Genomic DNA, 24,244 nt, shown 5'->3' on the forward strand with positions numbered 1-24,244 from the left:
GCTTTTGCGCGGAAAGAGTTTGTAACTTCTATACCAATTACTTTGCGGATCGAGTTGAGCTTGTTTAAGCGTTGTGAGTTTTCCAAAAAAAATCCATCTGGGACGGTGCTATCTAGGACAGTTGGCTGGTATTGATGCGTGTCGTAAGTGCTACAAATTAATTAAGCTATTTCCCACTAATTAAATAGTAATATAGCGGTAGTAAAGGTCGTTCCCACATAGAGTTGTGTAATTGATAGGTTATTTGGATCAGCAAAAATAAGAAGAAATACTAAATAATGAGGGTTTTTTGATTAAAGTAAAATAAAAAGATAATAAGAAAGCAAAGATGATTAAGGAATCATTCGCCGTCACTGAACCGAAACTTAATTAAATACAAGTTTATTTATTGTTTTTATATTGTTACCAACCGTAGAATAACAATAAGCTTTGCTATCCCCGGAATTCCTGTTGTCATTGGATACGTAAGCGCTCGACTACCAGATTTTATCCAACCAACCCACCAAGAATAATCTCTCAAGGTGTAAATTAATCGAATTTTTTTACACTCTGTGAATCAGGTCGATCCTAGCATCAGACGCATAGGCTCGGCCTGCTTACTAGTGTTATCTTTATACACAATTGCTTAACACAATTACTACTTGTGAAAAGAGTTGATGTGACAATTACTCGCATTGCACAACCCTAAACTAGTAGAAAAATTATTGATTGGTTAGTTTAATTGATCACTTTAAATAACCCCTCAATAATTTTAGATACCAAAAATAATAAAGATAATCAACAGTAAAACAAAACTTCAAATAAATTTGATTTTAGAAATTAAGACTTTATTATCAGGACTTTACAATCATCCCTAATCAGTAAAGATTTAGCTATAGATGGATTTACTAAAACCCATAAAAAATATATGAAATAAGAAGAAGAAAATAACTTGGTTTCCACCTAAAGGGGTAAACCCTAAAATATAAAGTAAAAATTTTTTTCTCCCTCTCCAAAAGTGTCTTTTTCGGCCACCCGATGTTGGGTTTATATAGGTTTCTATAGACGTTTATGATTCACAAAAGTCGCAATTGATAAAGATCGAAAGTCGGCTGAGAAGAAAGTGTTTCATGAGAATCTAAGTGATAATGACCCGGTGTGATACAGAGTAACTTAATATAGAAAATGAAAATGCGGGGGTCTAACAACCTCACCCAATATTTCGATTAGCAATCTGTATGGACTAACTCTAATATACTTTTAAGAGAATCAACTAGACAGTCAGACTCAATCTTAATAGAAAGTATATCAAGGAGTTAATATCTCTATCTCTTGATTTAAATCTTACTCAAGCAATCTGCGAGTCTCGATTAAATACAAGAGAGATAAACTTGGATGGTACCAAAGAGCAATATCCAAGGATCAATAAATATCCAATCAACAACCAAAGGTTGGATTTCACTATTGATCGATACAACACACAACCTGTGATATTTCAATTATATAACAAAATGCAATGTGGAATAGAAATAACACATACACCAGAAATTTTGTTAACGAGGAAACCGCAAATGCAGAAAAAATCCCGCGACCTAGTCCAGATTGAACACCACACTGTATTAAGCCGCTACAGACACTAGCCTACTACAAAATAACTTCGGTCTGGACTGTAGTTGAACCCTAATCAATATCACACTGATTCAAGGTACAGTTGTGCTCCTTACGTCTCTGATCCCAGCAGGATACTACGCACTTGATTCCCTTAGCTGATCTCACCCACAACCAAGAGTTGCTACGACCCAAAGTCGAAGACTTTAATAAACATATCTGTATCACACAGAAAAGTCTATAAGGATAGATAAATTTGTCTCCCACAAATAAACCTAAAAGTTTTATTCTTTCTTTTGATAAAAATCAAGGTGAACAAGAACCAATTGATAAACCGGACTTATATTCCCGAAGAACAGCCAAGTATTATCAATCACCTCACAATAATCTAAATCGCATGGTAGTGAAACTAGATATTGTGGAATGACAAACGATGAGACGAAGATGTTTGTGATTTCTTTTTATCTTGGCATATCGGAGATAAAATCTCAAGTCAATTATTCAATTGAACTCGTACAATAGAAAATGGCACGATCAGATCGCTCAACTACAAGAGAAGTAGTTTCGTCTGGCTTCACAATCCCAATGAAGTCTTTCAGTCGTTAATCAACAGGGTCTCGAAAAGAAACCTACGATTAAAGGAGAATAAACTCTAGAAGGTCAACTAGTATCACACAGGAGGTGTGGGGATTAGTTTTGCACAGTTGCTAGACGTCTCCTTATATAGTTTTCAAATCATGGTTTGCAATATAAGTTACCTTGGTAACAAAGCACTCAATAATCATCGTTAGATGAAAACCTGATTTATCCAAGCTAATATCTTTCAACCGTTAGATCGAAACTTAGATTGTCACACACAAATGAAATGTATTCATTTAGGTTTGATTAACCGTACCTAAACGTGTACATTGGTTGGTTCACAAATGGTTGACCAATGGTTAGCCATATGAGTGCTTTCATATTAACCGTATTCATCTTTCTCATAACTAGTTCAAATGACTCATAAGAACTAGTTCAAGAGTTGTTCAATTTCTTAGGTTTTTATACATAGACACAATTGAAACAAAATCCGTTCGATTCATTTGAATCAATTCATGAACAATATACCCACGGTTTGCAAAGATTGCATTCCTTATAATTTATTGTTTTAAGTCCATGAACTACCGATTTGAGAAATAACTAGCTTGGGTATGCGTACCTTAGCTACCGTATTTTGAGTTGGTTTTAGTTTCCAAACTCAGCAGACTTTTTCGGGTGAAAAAGTTCCGCCAGTACGCGTACGGGTACGCGTACCCAACCTGTCTCCTTCACCAATACCGCATGCACACATAGAACGCACTTGGTTCCCGGCACATGGATTTATACACTTGTGGATGGGGAAAACGATTTGCTGGTTTTCACGGGATTGAGGAGACGACCGTACGGAGGAGACTCCTTGAACCGAGCGAAATGTTCAACCTCACTCAGATGCACTGCAAGAAGGGAGTGCTTTGAATTTGAGAGATCATTCTGTAGTACTCCGGCCTAAACCAAGACAATGGTCGTTCTAGAGTAAATTCGGTCACAAGAGAGGATGGGTCGATCTGTAGGAGGGAAGCTGAGAAATGTGTGGAATCAATGGTAATCAAAGATTGTGGGTGTGTTGTGTATTCTGAATAAGATAAGTTCTGAATGATTGAAGTTGCTCAGTTGAGAGTAATTGCTCAATTGATGAGGTGTCGATCTCGTGTTGTCTGTGAGACGTGAGATTCTTGTATATCCAATCATGATTTCAGAGACTTATTTATATTGCTGGAGTTGTAGACACCATGATCCCATGAAGTGTGACAGCTGATGGAATCAAAGAGTGGGGAAATGGAAATCATGTTTGAAACCAGTTGCTCATCGTGCGGAGACTTGGTCGATTTTCCATCCACTACTTTGTTAACTCCTTCAACAGATTGCACGTCTTGCTCACATTCTCGTCGTGTGTATGAACACACGTGCCATAGACCGCCAGACCAAAACCCTAGTTGATATCCCCCATGTGACACGATTGACGTCTCGTGGTTAATTAGTCAGTTGTTGACTTCATGACTTTATGGGACGATGAGTCCATGTATTTGCTGAGTTGAACATGATTTTGCAAAATGTTCTGAAGCTCATGAATTGAACGTGTCTGTTGAGACAGAGGTATAATTCTCACGTTGGTAGTTGAGGTGAGAAAGTATTGCTCATTCGATGAATTGTTGAATATTGAGGGTTGAATCAATATTCCTTGGTTTGAGCAAATATTTCTCATCTGAGCAAGTGTTGCTCGTCTGATGAATTATTGGTAACGTGACCAAAATAAAACATTAATTAGAATACTGGTAGGTAGTTGAACTGAGCACAATTAATAAGAATACTGATCATGAGATCGTCGTAAAGTTATTAGTGTTCGAATCTGGAATTATGATCCTTGGACTCAGAAACCCTAATTTGATCAATTGATGACCAATTGATGATTTATTTCAAAATCAACCACGGGACGAAGGAGGAGCCGGCTACATGGGATCATGGATCGACCATGAAGCGCCCATATGCTCATGTGAGCAAATACCAAGGTCTCTTGAAGAGCTGGTGACTTGTTGATGAAAGAATGATTAAATGTTGGTTCAATCATTTCTCCTATAATGCTCGTCTGAGCCTTAGGTGATAATACCTAATTAATTATGAAGAGGTGAGGGACCGACCAAGGGGTCATGAAATCATCCATGGGTGGTCACGGGATCGACTGACGATCATTCCATGAAAATCCAAAATTATTTGAAAGAGTTTTGGACCTAATGTGTGCAATTGCGCAAATTAGGTCAAATCATGAAAATACGTGGGACCAGATCATTGCGAGCCAAGGATCCAACCCTGGTCGGTCAAGGTAACATGCTCACGTCGTCAACACATCCGTTTCTCAATCCTGAGAATTTTGATATTTTCTGGCGTGCAGTTGAGCATCCATTCGAGAAAATATGACAAAATTAGGGTTTTGCTGAAACTGAGGAAACTTCATGAGATGAAGGAAAATAATTATAAAATGAAGGAATATGTGGCTTGGGACCGCTGGAGCCAAGGCATGGCCGGCCGGCCAGTGACCACAGTCCCATGGTGCCTTTTCCTAATTTTATAATATTTTTCATGATTTTATGAAAATATCATGAAATCAAGGAATTTTGTTGAAATTAAGGAGTTTCCTTAAAGTGAGAGTTTCCATGGGATCAAGGAAGCAAATAATATTAAAATAATAAAATAAGGGCGGGTGGGTCCGGCTAGGGCATGGCCGGCCGGCTTGGGCCAGGCCCCACGAGTTTCCTTAATTTTATGTGTATTTTTCCATGATTTGAAGGAATTTTCATAATTTGTGAGAAATATCTTGAAATCAAGGAATTTCATGGGATCAAGGAAACCTTAAAATAATAATAATAAAATAATAGGGCATGTGGGACCGGCTGAGGTATGGTCGGCCCTCTGGGGCCCGGTCCCACATGATTTCCTAATTTTATATTATATTTTCCATGGTTTTGTGAAAATACCATGGGATTAAAGAGTTTTCATGAGTTTAGGGAAATAACAATTAAAATAATGAGGAACCATGAGATGTGGGGCCGGCTGGGATTAAGGCATGGTCGGTTGGCCAATAATCACGGCCTCATAATATTTTCCCTAATTTTATATTATTTCCTTGGTGTGAAGGAAACACCACAAAATCGAGGAGTTTCCTCAAAACGAAGGATATTTGTTCAAATGAAAGGATTTTCATGAGATCAAGGAAAATAACAGAAAATATATGACAAAAATATAAAACAGGCGTGGGATTGACCACGGCACGGCCGACCAGTCGGTGGGCCCATGCTCCCAGCGCCTTGGTCAATATTTTAATTATTTATTATTTTCCTTCCTATTTTGTATAGGTTCATCGTTTCGTCGTATTCTGAAATATTCGTTCGTGCGGAGATTGTTAGTGCATCATCGTTGAGTACACTTGCACCTTTTGAGCCGGGGCTTACTCAGAGGTAGCTCAGACGCCCGTGCGTTGAATATTTATTACTAACCCATGGAATTCTGCTGGGAAGAACCATAGATTGAAGTAACGAAATATTGCGAAAATATTTGAATATTTTCGGAAATTCAGTGGATGAATCCAAGAATTTAAGAAAAATTAACTGATGGCTCTATACTAGCAGCGCAAGCTGTCTAGGAGCATTAATTATTCTGACATGAGCTTGCTGGAGCTTCATATCCTTTATATAGTCAGGGAAAACTTGTTGTTTGTATCCTGAAGACGTTATCGCTCTATACTAGCAGAGCAAGCTGTCTAAGAGCCGTCAATCTCGTGATTCTATATAGAAATAATTACTGAAGTGTTCAGTATTCATGAGATATGACGTTGTCCATCCGAGAGACTACATATCCGCATGTACTATGAGAGAAAGTATTCTCAGTCAGAGGATTCGATGAGAGACCCGTGTCTCAATACTCACATCTGATTGCTGGATCAGGAGTTCGTATAATATGGGTTTACGATTTTAGCCTTTGTCGAAAATCCACCATCTACATTAAGTCCCCTGCTTAGTGAGGAAAGTTGTGTTCCTCAGTCAGCATTGAATGGTGATTTTCCGGTCATAAATAATATAAGTAATTGAACTTAGTCGTAACTTAAGACGTCACCGGATTTTGATAGTACGAGAAAACCATGACTTGAATGAAGATCCCAGTGGAATGATAAAGCATCGTCTAATGAGCATATATTGGTGTTGAACCGCTGATTTGGATGACAGAACCTTGGAAGTTTAGGATTCGCGGGCCAGGCCCAATAAGGAAATCCTTGTTTAGGAATAGACGCTCGTTTGTTCGTTAGTTTGAGGAACAAACAAAATAGACCTGAGTCTAATGATATAAAATTTTGTCTATGAGCTACCACGAAAACCAAAATTTTGTCTTTGCGAGATTCCACAAAACTGGAATAAACTCTCGTTTCAAAGGTGAATGCTCGTACGAGAGAAAAGTTTTTTTTTTTTTTTGAAAAGACGTGCGTCTGTGATATGTGAGTGTTCACGGAAAATTTTATTTTCGATATGTGAGCGTTCACAAAGACAAACGCTCGCGTGAGGGAGCAAAATATATAGATATATTTTCAAATTTACGTGAGTTTCACGTTAAATATTTATATATTTTGTAAAATCATGTTTTGATTTTGAACAACTGTTGAAAATAGACAATTATATATGATGAAATAGTGTTTGTATGTGAGTTTTCACAATTGTAAAATGGACGTATGTCCAATTTTTGAAAAACCAGTGTATGTTAAAAGTCATGTGGGTTGTTCACGGTTTGATGAAAATCAAGTCATGATTTTGATTAATGAATTTTGCTCGACTTTGCAGGTTTGAAGGAACAAGCAAATTTTCGAAATTTTGACGTTATAATCACTACAGCTAGTGAAATTGTAAATAGGCAAGAGTTGGATTGTTACCGTTTCAGCGCGTGCTTGTTGTTGGTATATCCATGACTCCATGTAGTTCGCCTTAGATAGTGGTGACTTCTGGTTACAACCACCCTTCTGGATCTTCCGGAGAATACTCCAGAGATATCAAGTCAAACATGAAGAATTTTGCATATGTTCATCCTGGGATGAATCAACCTTTCAGAGACGCTGGAAAGCTGGTACTTTGTATGTCTCTCGATCATCTGCGATTCGTCCCTTATCAGCATAAGCACCGCCGACTTCAGCAAATGAGACTATCGGCTGACGATGAAGTCAGGATTTGCGTTGATGGTGTAGCTCCTGATTCAGATGTGGATGAATGAAGAATTTCGTCATAATTTGTCATCAGAAAAATTCAGAAGTTGGGTCTTCATTGAAATTGTTGTAGAATCTTCGTCTGATGTTGGATTTTCGCGGTCTACCATGTATCTACATGCCCAGGAAATTTCCAAACTTTAAAAAATAAGCTTTTTGAGTTTCGAGCATGTTTAGGATCCGAAATCGACGAAACAGTAAACTTCCAGGAGACCTTCAGAAAATTTTCAGATTGTATGTTGTCCAATGTTTCGGCCACGTCTCCCTGCTCGTTTCTTCAATTTCTTTGAATTTTGGATATGTTGTAGAGGACATTCATACGAAGAGAATAGTATATGACGCATCCATAGATTCTTCACCAATTGCTCCCAGATCGTCGGTTTGTATAGGACGGTGTAAAATCATCTCAGAGGAGCTTGCTGTAAAACACTCATGTTGTGTCTTTAGACCATTCGCTTGTGTCTTGAACGGTTTGTGAAGGGTTTTAATGTCATTTATTCGTTTGAGATCAGGACCCCTTGATTGATACATGAGCATGGTGCTTGCAGTGCCATCTTTCTTCTGTCAGTCGTAGAAACATCACTTCTGAAGCCCTGGTCACGAGACCATAACTGAGGTTGCTCTCGAGAAGGTATGATGTAATGACCATGGTTTCATGTCCCGATGGTAGCATTACTTTTATGATGAATGATTAGCACCGGAGAGCACGACACCAGGACTGTGAAATTGATCGTCATGATCAGTGGACCGTCAGTCCCCAGTATTTTGTTGAATATCTCTCTTTCATTTTCCCTTCTTCTGGCAGGACCTAGATAGAGGATCCGGGTTGAAAAATTGATGTAAATACCAGGTGTTCGAAGTTGGAGGTACATTTATGAAGGACTTAGCAAAAAGACTTGGTGGACACCGATCGACCGTGGAAGTTATGAATCCCGTCTAAGAATTGTTGATTTCATGTTGTATGCTCAGGAAGCTGTGGGAACCTCATACGACGTCGGAATCTGATGCTTGACTCCAAATTTTTAAGCTAAGAGACTGAGTTGTCACATGAGAAAAGAATCACTCAATTCGGAGTTGTAGAGGTCAGCCAACGAAGCGTGCACATTTGTGATTTGTAATCCCGTACATATTTTTCATATTTCATAAACCTGACTGTAAAGGACATATATTTCAGCTCGTATGTCCGATCAATGCGCCCTTTTGTTATGTTGTAGAAGAGACATAGATGAACATCTTTCGTTGAGGAAGCATTATCCTATTCCTCACCCATTGGTACGTTTTTGCAAACCCATGACCTAAAGTGTGTTGTATCTCATTTGTAGAGGTGATGAGAACATCTTGTAGAAGACTTTGGATTATGCCCACCAATCGTGCCAGCTTTGGGAAGAATTTCATGTGAGAATGTTATCAGGTCTACACATCTTGATATGAATCATTGGTTCTTAGAGGAGTATGCTTCATGTGTAACACTTCAGAGAATGATTAGTTGATGAAGCCCTGAGGATGTTGCTCCTGAGACCGTTGTTGGTGCTGAGACCATGATTATGCTCCAGAGATCCTTGTCGATGCTGAAATCATGGATGGGGTTCCTCTAGAGATTATTGTTGATGTTGATACCATGGTTGAAGTTGCTCCAAATACCGAAAAGGCTAGAACCATGATTATAGATATAATCTTTGCTACTTCATCCAGTGAGCCTTTTACATTCACGAACTAGTTGATGAGTTGAGCGTCCGTAAGATGAAGGTGTACTGAGAGTTCAACCTGAATGCTCCTGAAAGCATAACTTTACCACGAACTGGCTTTGTCAGTGAGTCGACATTGTTGCGGTAGATGGCATCAAGAGTTTTCATACTGGATGTGATTGGTGAAGAGAGAAAGTTCCTCAATCATGCAGGGGCATGTGATGTAGCGAAAACCCGTTGATGAAGTTTCACGGAATCACCTCAGGTTTCCCAGTGTATATTGAAGGAGTTAGTGCCATCCATGATGTTGTGCATATGCTTCAGAAGTCTTATCATGGGATAATGAAGACTTATCGTTTAGTTACACTTTGATCGTGTGGTGTTGAATCAATGTGTCATCGTCGAGATATTTGTGCTGAAGCTGTACTCTTTGATTGGGAGTACAATTTGATGGCTTTTTTAGATGCTTGAGCGTTGAAGCGTATATTCCTTAAGCATCGAATGTCTTAGGGTTTGATCGTCTCGCCCTGGAGTATCTTCTGTTGATTCAGCATCCCTTTCGTTGCAGTAGTGGGATTCGACACTTGTGCAGACATCAGAGCTTTGATTTTTGGAACACATGGACTTGCAGGAGAAACGCCCAAAGTGTTCTTTGCCATGTTTGGACGTCAGTAATGAATATTTCAGTGCTTGATTCGGAAACGTCAGATTCAACCACTTGGTAAAATACTAATGCGGTGAAGCTACCATTCATAACGTCTTGTAGAGTTGCTAGCATAATTAAGTCCCCATGCTAGGATAGCATGTGGGGAAATAAATGACATGACATGGAATGAGACTTGCCTGAGGCGGAACCTCTTGATGAATGTCTATGCATATTTTGCAGGTTCTTGCTTCAACCTCGTCGAAATTACTCAAAGTACTCTGATGATGGAATGTCCGTCAAATCTTCTGGATTAGAACTTTCTTCGTTGGAGAGATGTGTAACCAAAGGCGCTTTGTAAGTACTCATCTTTTCAGCATGGATCCACGCTCGTCTGAAGGACATGTCATATCCTGGATCTTCTTGATTGATTATGTGAAACTTGGTTTCTGTCCAGGTTGAACTTATGTTCACTTTGAGAATGATGTAGCCATAAGTATTTCCGAGCGCTCCTTCAAGGTCTCTGATTGAGATGGAGCATGAGTATTTCTTGTCGAGTGATGCATGTGGATCCGATGGTTTTCAGTGGAATGTTTTGATGGAGGTGTCAGCATCGATCAACGTTCTTCCAAATTCGTTTCTTCTGAGATTGACTGTGGTAAGCAGTCCCCAGTCGTACATATCTTGGTCTGTGGCTGGAGTCTCAAGAAGTATTTTCGGAATGGACTTCTTGACACGATGTGGTTCAGTACTGTGAACATGTCTCTTCTGTGTGCCTTCGACAGATAACCCAATTCATGTTCGACCAAGGATTGAACTGCCTCTTTGATAGGTTGTTCATAGAGTGTAAAGGTTCTGACTGGGAGAGGATTCTTGTGTACTCCTTCAGTCCCTTGTTGAAGCTATTGTGGATCAACCTTCTCTTTGAAAATGTGCTTCAAAACTCCGCAGTCGCTTGTGAGATGATTGACGAACTTGTGGAAGCAGCAGTAACGAGGACTTTTCATGTCTTCTTCAGTTGGTTCTTTCTTGACATATGGCAACTTGATTGCACCATCTTGGACCTAGGCATCTAGGATTTCAATCACCTCTTTAATGGAAAAAGGAAAGTCAGATGCTTCTTGATCAGGAACTCTTGTGCGTTGGTCAGAGGCTTGTGCATCTTGCTTATCCTTCCTTTGTGCTTTTGAAGGAGCTGAGGTATGCTTGCGTGGAGGTTTGGCTTTCCGTTTTCTTCCTTATGCAACAGTGTTTGTGGAAGGATGGAGGTTTTACTGCTTCTTGATCAGACGTCTGCTACCTCGAGTGTCTCGCAGTTCTTCAGCCTTTGTAGATTTTGTTCTTTTCAGTAAAGCGGGGGCAGTAGTTGTCGATCTCTTCGCCGCTTCATGAAGCTCTGAGAAGGTCTGGAAACGAAGATTTTCCAATAATGCTCTGTATACCGGGATCATGCCGTTGATACACAAATCTACCAGTTGCTGCTCCGTGACATTTGGATCATGACAGTCCAGGGACTGGACTCTGAATATTTTCACGTAGTCATTGGGATGTTCATTGTTCCTCTGAAACATTCTTCCAAGATCGGAGAGAGTAAGTTTCTATGACACAAAGAAGTACTTTCTGTAGAAGGCATTAATCATTTCTCCCCAATTGTTGATAGTTCCTGGTGCGATGTTGTTGTACCAGGTGTATGCACTGCCTTTCAAGGATTTTGAAAATTGTTTGAGGCGAACAACATGGTTATGTTCATGTTCACCCAAGCTTCCAGGAACCGAGAAACATGTTCCCGAGCATTTCCTGTTCCGTCATACAAAGTGAAGGTTGGAGAGGTATAACCTTTTGGAAGAGGAATCCTTTGCATAGCAGCAGGGCACGGAGGCTGGTGACGGTGGACATGTGCGGTTTTGTCTTTTCCACGGTTCTCCAGAAGGCGTTCCAAATCCTCACGAGTGATAAAGTTTGATGACTCCTTCGCCGATGGATCGTCTGCAGCTTTGCGGACTTCATCATCATCTACTGTATGAATCGGAATTACCTTAGGATCAGCGTCTGAGGATTTTTCCTTCTCTTTTACTTTTCCTTGGATCTTCCCTGACACTGTATCAGTGAGAGCCTTTAGTTGATTAAATATCTCCTTCTGTGTTGTAGCCATAACGGTTTGATTCTTTGCAAGAGTCTCTTGTATTTTGATGAGATCAGCAATGGTAGGTGATAGATTCCCTCTGACTTCCTCAGGGTGTCGGCCGAACAAAGTATGACCCTCGACGTGAGGAGGAGTGACATCACCACCGTCAGTGTTAGAGGCCAAAATCGTTTCCGGGATATCCTCGTTGTTGTCGTTGTTGTTGTTGCTAGTGCCAGCGCCGTTTGCGTTGGAACCTGTGACTAACCCAGACCTAAGACCGGCCATCTTGTGAAATTATGAGATTGCAACCGAGAGAATGATCTCCCATTGTGGTCGCCAATCTGTGGATGGAGCAAAACGATTTGCTGGTTTTCACGGGATTTAGGAGGCGACCGTACGGAGGATACTCCTTGAAACGAGCCAAATGTTTAACCTCACACAGATGCACTGCAAGAAGGGAGTGCTTTGAATTCGAGAGATCAATCTGTAGTACTCCGGCCTAAACCAAGACAATGGTCGTTCCAGAATAAACTCATTCACAAGAGAGGATGGGTCGATCTGTAGGAGGGAAGCTGAGAAATGTGTGGAATCAATGGTAATCAAAGATTATGGGTGTGTTGTGTATTCTAAATAAGATAAGTTCTGAATGATTGAAGTTGCTCAGTTGAGAGTAATTGCTCAATTAATGATGTGTTGATCTCGTGTTTTCTGTGAGACGTGAGATTCTTTTATATCCAATCATGATTTCAAAGACTTATTTATATTGCTGGAATTGTAGACACCATGATCCCATGAAGTGTGACAGTTGATGGAATCAAAGAGTGGGGAAATGGAAATCATGTTTGAAACCAATTGCTCATCGTGTGGAGACTTGGTCGATTTTTCATCCACTACTTTGTTAACTCCTTCAACTAATTGCACGTCTTGCTCACATTCCCATCGTATGTATGAACACACGTGCTGTAGACCGCTAGACCAAAACCCTAGTTGATATCCCCCATGTGACACGATTGACGTCTCGTGGTTAATTAGTCAGTTGTTGAATTCATGACTTTATGGGACGATGAGTCCATGTATTTGCTGAGTTGAACATGATTTTGCAAAATGTTTTGAAGCTCATGAATTGAACGTGTCTGTTGAGACAGAGGCATAATTCTCATGTTGATAGTTGAGGTGAGTAAGTATTTCTCATTCGATGAATTGTTGAATATTGAGGGTTGAATCAATATTCCTTGGTTTGAGCAAATATTGCTCATCTGAGCAAGTGTTGCTCATCTGATGAATTATTGGTAGCGTGACCAAAATAAAACATTAATTAGAATACTGATAGGTAGTTGAACCGAGCACAATTAATAAGAATACTGATCATGAGATCGTCGTAAAGTTATTAGTGTTCGAATCTGGAATTATGATCCTTGGACTCAGAAACCCTAATTTGATCAATTGATGACCAATTGATGATTTATTTCAAAATCAACCATGGGACGAAGGAGGGACCGGCTACATGGGATCATGGACCAACCATGAAGCTCCCATATGCTCATGTGAGCAAATACCAAGGTCTCTTGAAGAGCTGGTGACTTGTTGATGGAATAATGATTAAATGTTGGTTCAATCATTTCTCCTATAATTCTCGTCTGAGCCTTAGGTGATAAAACCTAATTATTATGAAGAGGTGAGGGACCGACCAAGGGGTCATGAAATCAACCCTGGGTTTTCACGAGATCGACTGACGATCATTCCATGAAAATCCAAAATTATTTGAAAGAGTTTTGGACCTAATGCGTGCAATTGCGCAAATTAGGTCAAATCATGAAAATACGTGGGACCAGCTCATTGCGAGCCAAGGATCCAACCCTGGTCGGTCAAGGTAACATGCTCACGTCGTCAACACATCCGTTTCTCAATCCTGAGAATTTTGATATTTTCTGGCGTGCAGTTGAGCATCCATTCGAGAAAATATGACAAAATTAGGGTTTTGCTGAAACTGAGGAAACTTCATGAGATGAAGGAAAATAATTATAAAATGAAGGAATATGTGGCTTGGGACCGCTGGAGCCAAGGCATGGCCGGCCGGCCAGTGACCACATTCCCATGGTGCCTTTTCCTAATTTTATAATATTTTTCATGATTTTATGAAAATATCATGAAATCAAGGAATTTTGTTGAAATTAAGGAGTTTCCTTAAAGTGAGAGTTTCCATGGGATCAAGGAAGTAAATAATATTAAAATAATAAAATAAGGGCGTGTGAGACCGGCTAGGGCATGGACGGCCGGCTTGGGCCCGGTCCCACGAGTTTCCTTAATTTTATATATTTTATGTGTATTTTTCCATGATTTGAAGGAATTTTCATAATTTGAGAGAAATACCATGAAATCAATGAATTTCATGGGATCCAAGAAACCTTAAAATAATAATAATAAAAAAATAATATGGCGTGTGGGACCGGCTGAGGCATGGCCGACCGGCTGGGGCCCGGTCTCACAGGTTTCCCTAATTTTATATTATATTTTCCATGGTTTTGTGAAAATACCATGAAATTAAGGAGTTTTCATGAGTTTAGGGAAATAATAATAAAATAATGAGGAACCATGAGGTGTGGGGCCGGTTGGCCAATAATCACGGCCCCACAATATTTTCCCTAATTTTGTATTATTTCCTTGGTGTGAAGGAAACACCACGAAATCGAGGAGTTTTCTCAAAACGAAAGATATTTGTTCAAATGAAAGGATTTTCATGAGATCAAGGAAAATAACAGAAAATATGACAAAAATATAAAACTTGTGTGGGATTGACCACTGCACGGTCGGCCAGTTGGTGGGCCCATGCTCCCAGCGCCTTGGTCAATATTTTAATTATTTATTATTTTCCTTCCTATTTTGTATAGGTTCATCGTTTCGTCGTATTCTGAAATACTCGTTCGTGCGGTGATTGTTAGTGCATCATCGTTGAGTACACTTGCACCTTTTGAGTCGGGGCTTACTCAGAGGTAGCTCAGACGCCCGTGCGTTGAATATTTATTACTAACCCATGGAATTCTGCTGGGAAGAACCATAGATTTAAGTAACGAAATATTGCGAAAATATTTGAATATTTTCGGAAATTCAGTGGATGAATCCAAGAATTTAAGAAAAATTAACTGATGGCTCTATACTAGCAGAGCAAGCTGTCTAGGAGCATTAATTATTCTGACATGAGCTTGATGGAGCTTCATATCCTTTATATAGTCAGGGAAAACTTGTTGTTTGTATCCATAAGACGTTATCGCTCTATACTAGCAGAGCAAGCTGTCTAGGAGCCGTCAATCTCGTGATTCTATATAGAACTAATTACTAAAGTGTTCAGTATTCATGAGATATGTCGTTGTCCATCCGAGAGACTACATATCCGCATGTACTCTGAGAGAAAGTATTCTCAGTCAGAGGATTCGATGAGAGACTCTTGTCTCAATACTCACATTTGATTGCTGGATCAGGAGTTCGTATAATTATGGGTTTACGATTTTATCCTTTGTCGAAAATCCACCATATACAATACTAATGTGCGAACATACTATATGCTTACATCCATAAGTGGTTACATATTCTCAACTCTACATTTCAATCATTGAAACATTCTTCTGTAATGTTATAACAGTCGTTAGACATAAAGAATCGACTATCGTCATCAAAGCTATTTTCAAGATTGAAACGTCATCATGACTTTCGTCACGGGTAAATATGAAGATGGTTAAAGCAAAAGCTTACCAACACGTATTTCGAGAAAAAGATAGGCGAGTAAACTCGGCTCGAAATAACAAATGTGTATGTATGAAAACTATCATACTTATACGACTTTTGTCTCAAGAGTAGGAGATAGAGTAGATAGACTTTAGAGTGACAAGATGAGTTCAAGTCTCCACATACCTTTTGGTCGGATGAAGTTCCACTGGTTCCTTGAGTAGTTCTTCGTCTTTGCAAGATAATTGCCATGGATTCTGGAGCTCAACTATTCCTAACTGTCCTAGACCGAGACTTAGTCATAAGTATACTAGATATCAAGACATATAGTTTTGATCACTAATATTGAAAAACATGCTTGAGATATCAATGCATGCGAGTTCGATCGAGCAATGCTCTAACAATCTCCCCCTTTGTCAATTTTAGTGACAAAACTATCAATATATATGGGTTACAAAATAAATAAAACTTTGTAGCTTCTCGTCCACATGCTTGATCTCCTTGGTGCTTCAACTTTACTTGAAAACTTCGTCTTTTCCAAGTACTCCCATGATTCCATAGATGTTCAATTCAGCATCATAGTTGTTGAAGTTCCGTAGCCATAAAAATGAGAAAACAAAAGCTTTCGATCATTGTTATACAGTGTCATAGTATTATTACACAGCATCAAAGTTCTCATATCACAACTTCGACAACAATACTATGGTTATATGTATCACTTCCCCTTAGTCAATACTTTCGTCTCAACATGAAAACCCCTCCCCCTTACATAATTACCCGTAAACAACGTAAATCATTTGTATTTGTAGTGTGAACTACACATTAATTCTCCCCCTTTTTGTCAATAAAATTGGCAAACGTACGAAAACGGGATCCTAATGAAATTTCCACGAATACGCTTCAAGACCAAAGAAAAGTACATATCAACTTGTTTAGATGCAATCATAAAGCCGAGGCTAAATGCATTCATCAAGGAGTTTATAAAGATACAAGATAACCCCTAAATAATTCCACAACCGCACTCCCCACAAAGATATGGAAATTAAGCGCTAGTTCAAAAGAACTCTCCCCCATTTGATGTGATTCCCAAGAGAACAACAAGAGCGGCCTTACTTTTACAAGAAAAGAAGGATTTTACTGGACACCAAAAACCATAAAGAAATGATTTTCTATATCCAAAATTCTCAATTAAACTAACCACAAGAGAACCCATGATCAATTTAATCGAAATACACAACCAAAATAACCACAAACGAATCTATGATTAATCTAGTTGGAAATGCTCGACATAAGAGAGCTTACGGAGCTACGACTAACTCAATCGTCTTATGCTTAACATAAGAAAAACTTATGGAGCATTGCAGTATACACATAAAATATGGATCAGGGAATGATCAATACTGCGGCATATACAAGGATTCATTCTATTTTCCATCACTATTTACACAATGACATACAATAGACATAATCCTTGTAAACAAAAGATTTTAACCTATCTTCCATCAATAATTGACATAATAGGCTTAACTTTTGTTTGTCAAAAGTTCATCGATCTTGTATCAATACTCGCATATTGACATATAAAAGAGATAACTTTTGACATCACTATGGGACAATAATAGTTCACGGACGCAAACACACATATCCCATAGCATATTGCAATATATAAAACCATAAAGATTAATACTGCAAAAATCATCTTCCGAACAATTTTTATAATTTAAATAAATAAACCTAAAAAATAAAGATGAAAAACGATGGACATAGCTATGTGTACTCACAATAATGGCTATTCCAAACTCTAGTTATTCTTCCTAAAATATAAGAAATAAATTCTCATAAGAAGACTTTCTAGACATTGATATCTTTGAGAAATTCTGTATCGTTCCCGAACTCCTTGTCGTCAACAGTCATTGGAACATAGGGTTCGTGGAGGAAGGAGTCAATACCAACAAACCGTCTTGGCTGAAGATGTCGAACCAGGCCTTCTGAATTTCCAAAGATCTTAACACACAAGCCTTTATTTGTTGAATCTCCTTTCTTGTCTCTTTCAACTCATCAAGAACATCAGAGAATTTCTGAGAGTTAGAAGGAACTGCCCTTGGCTTCCTCACATTTCTTTTTTTTTTCTTTTCAAGGATAGAGATACCGGAGATTTTTCTTTTTCCTTGGTGATTGATGGCTTAACAATCATATTGATATCTTTTCCATCTGAAGACATGATGCTTGGAGTATCCATGACAGCACGGTTGTGTGAGAGGAATTCAAAATTCAACTTCAACAAGCAGTCTTAAGATATAAAAAATATCAGAGAAGGAAAAAGGAATGTAGGGATTCGAAACCTTTAAACAGGTTCGTACATGTCCAACTCACAACCCTATAAATAGCGGAATTGTCGATAATAACCCTCTTCTTTTGGCAAATCGGTCCCTTCCAATATCAATAGTGATATGAAAAAATTTCAAGGCCTAACAACTCAAAGCTAAAAAAAAGAAAAATATATAACTTTTTTATTTTAAAGCCTGAGGTGTGCAAGATCTTGTCTCTTTTGAATAGGCACATGAGACAAGATGCACAAAAACAACACAATCAGGTTGTGCTGTGGTGAACAATGATTTGTCCACCATGACCCTTTTATACGGAACGAATGGAGCTTTTCCTTTCCACATGTTTAGACCAGGTTTTCCTCTATAATGGTCTATATCTTTCCTTGGAAACTAGTCTTTTCGAAGAGGAAAAGATCTTACATACCTTAGATGATTTCTCCGCGAGTTTAAGCTTATTGGCTAGACGATATGCTCTTCGTTGAAGCTTGTTGACATATCTCATCTTGTGTTTGTACTTAAAACACTTTGAAAATTCATGTCCCTTGAGATAACAATAGGAGCATGTCAACGCAAAGGATGGTTTAGGGGCCTTTGAAACGCAAGCTGCTAGGCATAAAGTAGATCCTGAAACATTAAGCAAAGAGTTTCCAAAAGACGGGTCAATTGATTCTTCTATATTGATTGGGATCTCTTCCAAAAGATTATCAAGATTGATGTATTTATTGCTACAATTATCAAAATCAATATTTTCAGACAGAAGAGCAACACTTGATTTCTTGTCTTTATCAGAATCATAATTGTCAGACATCTAGTCAAGTGTCGCAGCAAGACCTTTGTTTCCAGTGTATTTTCTACGATTTGGGCACTCGTTTGCAAAATTTCCAAATCCTTTACACTTAAAGCATTGAGGCATATCCCCGTCATCAGTCTCATCTGTGTCCCTGTTTTTGGGAGGAATACGATTATGAGGTTTGACTGATGCTTTTGGCTTATCTCTGGAGAACCGTTTACTTCTCTTCAACAGAAGATCTCTAAACTGTCTTGTGATCATCGAGACTGATTTGTCAAGATCTTCATATGATTAATCTGTCTCAGAGTGATCATCGTCAGAGATATACACATTTTTACTTTTATCAAGTAATTTTGTGTCTTTCAGTGCTTTAAACGCAACATCCTTAGATTTGGACGAGTGTTCGTGATCAAAGATCTTAAGCTTCCCAACCAGTGTATTTCTGGAGAGGTTATCAAGGTTATTTCTCTCAACGATGGCATGCTTCTTAGAATCGTATCTAGATGGCAGCGATCTAAGAATTTTCATCACAATGTCCTTTTCAGGAATAGTCTTACCCAATGCAAAAGATGCATTAACAATTTCAGACACTTTGTGATTAAACTCATCAAATGAATCCTCATCTGCCATACGAAGGTTTTCCCAATCGGAATTAAGGTTTTGAAGCCTAGCTTCCTTTTCACTGGTATTTCCTTCGAATACGGTTTCTAAGATATCCCACGCATCTTTAGACCTAGTGCAATTTGACACATGGTGCTGAAGATTTGGGGTAATGGCATGTATGATGGCATTCAAACCTTGGGATTTGTGCTTTGCAGCAAGTATCTCAGCAGCATCGTATTCGCCAATATTTTTTTGGAACATTAACGTTACCTACTGCAACAACGGGAGCATCATAGCCATTAGCAACATATACCCATGATTGAAAATCACGCGCTTGAAGAAACGCTTGCATAGAAATTTTCCACCATAAGTAATTAGAGCCATCGAAGACTGGTGGTACGTTAATAGAGATAACACCTCTGTCCATAAATTCAGATCGCTATAAACACAGACTTTTGAGGTCTTGAATGTGTTTTCCTGCTCTGATACCAATTGAAAATGCGGGGGTCTAACAACCTCACCCAATATTTCGATTACCAATCTGTATGGACTAACTATAATATACTTTTAAGAGAATCAACTAGACAGTCAGACTCAATCTTAATAGAAAGTATATCAAGGAGTTAATATCTCTATCTCTTGATTTAAATCTTACTCAAGCAATCTGCGAGTCTCGATTAAATACAAGAGAGATAAACTTGGTTGGTACCAAAGACCAATATCCAAGGATCAATCAATATCCAATCAACAACCGAAGGTTGGATTTCACTATTGATCGATACAACGCACAACCTGTGATATTTCAATTATATAACAAAATATAATACGGAATAGAAATAACACAGACACCAGAAATTTTGTTAACGAGGAAACCGCAAATGCAGAAAAAACACCGGAACCTAGTCCAGATTGAACACCACACTGTATTAAGCCGCTACAGACATTAGCCTACTACAAACTAACTTCGTTCTGGACTTTACTTGAACCCTAACCAATCTCACACTGATTCAAGGTACAATTGCGCTCTTTACGTCTCTGATCCCAACAGGATACTACGCACTTGATTCCCTTAGCTGATCTTACCCACAACCAAGAGTTGCTACGGCCCAAAGTCGAAGACTTTAATAAACAAATTTGTATCATACGGAAAAGTCTATAAGGATAGATAAATCTGTCTCCCACAGATAAACCTAAAAGTTTTGTTCTGTCTTTTGATAAAAATCAAGATGAACAAGAACCAATTGATAAACCGGACTTATATTCCCGAAGAACAACCTAGTATTATCAATCACCTCACAATAATCTAAATCATATGGTAGCAAAACTAGATATTGTGGAATCACAAACGATGAGACGAAGATGTTTGTGATTTTTTTTTATCTTGCCCTATCAAAGATATAATCTCAAGTCAATTATTCAATTGAACTCGTACGATAGAAAATGGCAAGATCAGATCGCTCAACTACAAGAGAAGTAGTTTCGTCTGGCTTCACAATCCCAATGAAGTTTTCAGTCGTTAGACGACAGGGTCTCGAGAAGAAATCTACGATTAAAGGAGAATCGACTCTAGCAAACCAACTAGTATCACACAGGAGGTGTGGGGATTAGTTTTTCAAAGTTGCTAGATGTCTCCTTATATACTTTTCAAATCAGGGTTTGCAATCTAAGTTACCTTGGTAACAAAGCATTCAATAATCACCGTCAGATTAAAAACCTGATTCATCGAAGCTAATATCTTTCAACCGTTAGATCGAAACTTAGCTTGTCATACACAAATGAAATGTATTCATTTAGGTTTGAGTAACCGTACCTAAACATGTACATTGGTTGGTTCACAAATGGTTGACCAATGGTTAGCCATATGAGTGGTTTCATATTAACCGTATTCATCTTTCTCATAACTAGTTCAAATGACTCATCAGAACTAGTTCAAGAGTTGTTCAACTGCTTAGGTATTTATACATAGACACAATTGAAACTAAATCGGTTTGATTCATTTGAATCAATTCATGAACAATATACCCACGGTTTGCAAAGATTGCACTCCTTATAATTTATTGTTTTAAGTCCATGAACTACCGATTTGAGAAATAACTAGCTTGGGTATGTGGACCTTAGGTACCGGATTTTGAGTTGGTTTTAGTTTCCAAAATCAGCAGACTTTTTCGGGTGAAAAAGTTCCGCCAGTACGTGTTCGGGTACGCGTACCTAAGGTGACTGGTTTTTGAGTTCGTAAACTTCAAACTCAGCAGAATTTCACGGACGTGAATTTCCGCCAGTACTCGTACGGGTAAACGTACCCAACCTGTCTCCTTCACTAATACCACATGCACACACTTGGTTTCCATGTATTTATACACTAATGTGTGAACACACTATATGCTTACATCCATGGGTGGTTACATATTCTCAACTCTACATTTCACTCATTGAAACATTCTTCTATAATGTTATAACAGTCGTTAGACATAAAGAATCGATTATCGTCATCAAAGCTATTTTCAAGATTGAAACGCCATCATGACTTTCGTCACGGGTAAAGATGAAGATGGTTAAAGAAAAATCTTACCAACACGTATTTCGAGAAAAACATAGGCGAGTAAACTCGGATCGAAATAGCAAATGCGTATGTATGAAAACTATCATACTAATACGACTTTTGTCTCAAGAGTAGGAGATAGAGTAGATAGACTTTTGAGTGACAAGATGAGTTCAAGTCTCCACATACCTTTTGGTCGGATGAAGTTCCACTGGTTCCTTGAGTAGTTCTTCGTCTTTTCAAGATAATCTCCATGGAGTCTGGAGCTCAACTATTCCTAACTATCCTAGACCGAGACTTAGTCATAAGTATATTAGAAATCAAGACATATAATTTTGATTACTAATATTGACAAACATGCTTGAGATAGCAACGCATGCGAGTTCGACAGAGAAATGCTCTAACAGAAAACCATACTTGTAATTGGTTAGGGACGTCAGCGGACCCCATGTAACACATTGTGTCTTCTTTTAGATTGACGAAACATCCAACTCGATGTACATTATTGTACCAGATTCCTACTTTTCACCTTCAACGCGTGAGAAAATTTCTTCAACAGATAACTCTCTCTTTTCCTATTCTTCTCAAACTAATCTTCCTCAACTGAATTCTCGGCCAAGTTTTAGGGTTGTGTTATTGTCTTTCTCTTTAACTCGAGCTGCATATTCAGCTGACCCATAGCTAGCCGGCATCAAATCAGGGTTGAGAAGATACGGTCAGACTAACCCACCTTTCTTCCCCGTTTTCTCGTTCTACTTCTCAGGAGCTTCAATAAGGGCATTAACCAACAAATTCATTGATCACCACCATCGTTCACGATATCAACTGCCAGTTTCTCTCGACAGCAGACTAACTCCAACTAAACTCCTTCACGAGAACCTTCACCTCGAACAACCCATTACTGCCAAGCTCAACTCCATATCGAGTCTTGTTCACAACCCGAGCAAAAACACCATCTTCTTCAGCTTTTAACGTCTTCAAGCTCTATCCAGTTCTAAACCAACTCGATGTCAACTCTCTCCAGTGATGCCATCATCCACAATGGCAGCAACGTTCACTGCCATGCTTCCATGTTTTCCCGAATTTCTTCCATGCACCACCGTTCCATAACCACATTGCCCGTCCTCGAACTCCATTAACAGTTGAACCAAGAACTGTTCGAGAACCCAATATAATAGGGACGATAACCTCCCTGAACTGGTCACGGTAGAGGTAGAAGAGGATGGTGGTGCCCCAAGAGAATCACTAGGCGTCTTTAACAATATTAAGCCTCCCCCTTGTAAAAGACCTGACTGCTTTAAACAGTTCCTTTGATACTTGAATGCCCCTTAGCAGAGTGACTGCCCTTAACGTACAGTGGAGGTGCCAATAACACTTGTCCTGTAAAATGACCATTTTGCCCTTTTTTGCCTTCCAAGTTCTTATTTTGCTCATAACTTCTTCATACAAACTCAGAATGACTTCATTCTTTCGCCAATGACTTTGTCTATTTGTCCTCTTCGAGATGATATCAAGAACTCCTAGGTTTGAACGAGTTCACTTGGTCTTTGGCCCTTCTCCGCTTATAGATTTCACTTTTGTAATGCTTTTCACTTCTTTTCGAATGATTTACCTAATAAAACTAATAAACTCGAAAACAAGGGTAATATACAATAATTCACAAGAGTATAAGCAATTAGTAGCATGAAATTGACGACAAATATATGTGAAATATGCACTTATCAGGTATCCTACTACCACTGGTATTAAGGATTGATCACCCCTCACCCGTCTGGGACAGTGTGCGTTGCCAGTTTGGATAGCAACCCATTAGGATGGGCAAATGGAAATCCGTCAGGGACGGTGGCGCCTTGCATCCCACTGCACTGGTATTAGGGTTGGGTCCTCACAGTGTTGCGTTAAGACGTTGCTTGATATTTCGAGGACATTTTTCAACTTTTGAACTTTAGGGATTCCTGAGTGGTGGTATGGGACGCCCCTTAAGATACCTGGTGAGATATCTGATAAGTGCATAATTCATATGATTTTACTGTCCATTCCATACTTGTTTTAGCTATTATTCTTGCATATTTTCATATTATTACTCTTCTTTTCTCTTATTTGCCTCTATTAGGCGAATCATCTGAAAAGGATCTACAAAGTGCTGTAAAGATCTAGGAAGAGAAGTATTCCAAGTATCCAAGTGCCCAGGTCCAAGAGAAGTGGAAGAAGTGCGACGAAAAGGAGCAAAACGCTCAAAATCAAGAGAAAGGCCAAAGACCAATGTTAACTCATTCAAACTAAGGATTTCTCATAACCTTCTTGAATATAATTGAAAGATAAAAAGAACTCAAAAAAGAATGAGGTCATTCCGAGTTCGGACGAAGAAGTTGTGGCCAAAACGAGCTTTTATCGAATACCGAAGACAGTA

Source organism: Papaver somniferum, chromosome 3 (assembly GCF_003573695.1).
Source record: "Papaver somniferum cultivar HN1 chromosome 3, ASM357369v1, whole genome shotgun sequence".
Lineage (NCBI taxonomy): Eukaryota > Viridiplantae > Streptophyta > Magnoliopsida > Ranunculales > Papaveraceae > Papaver > Papaver somniferum.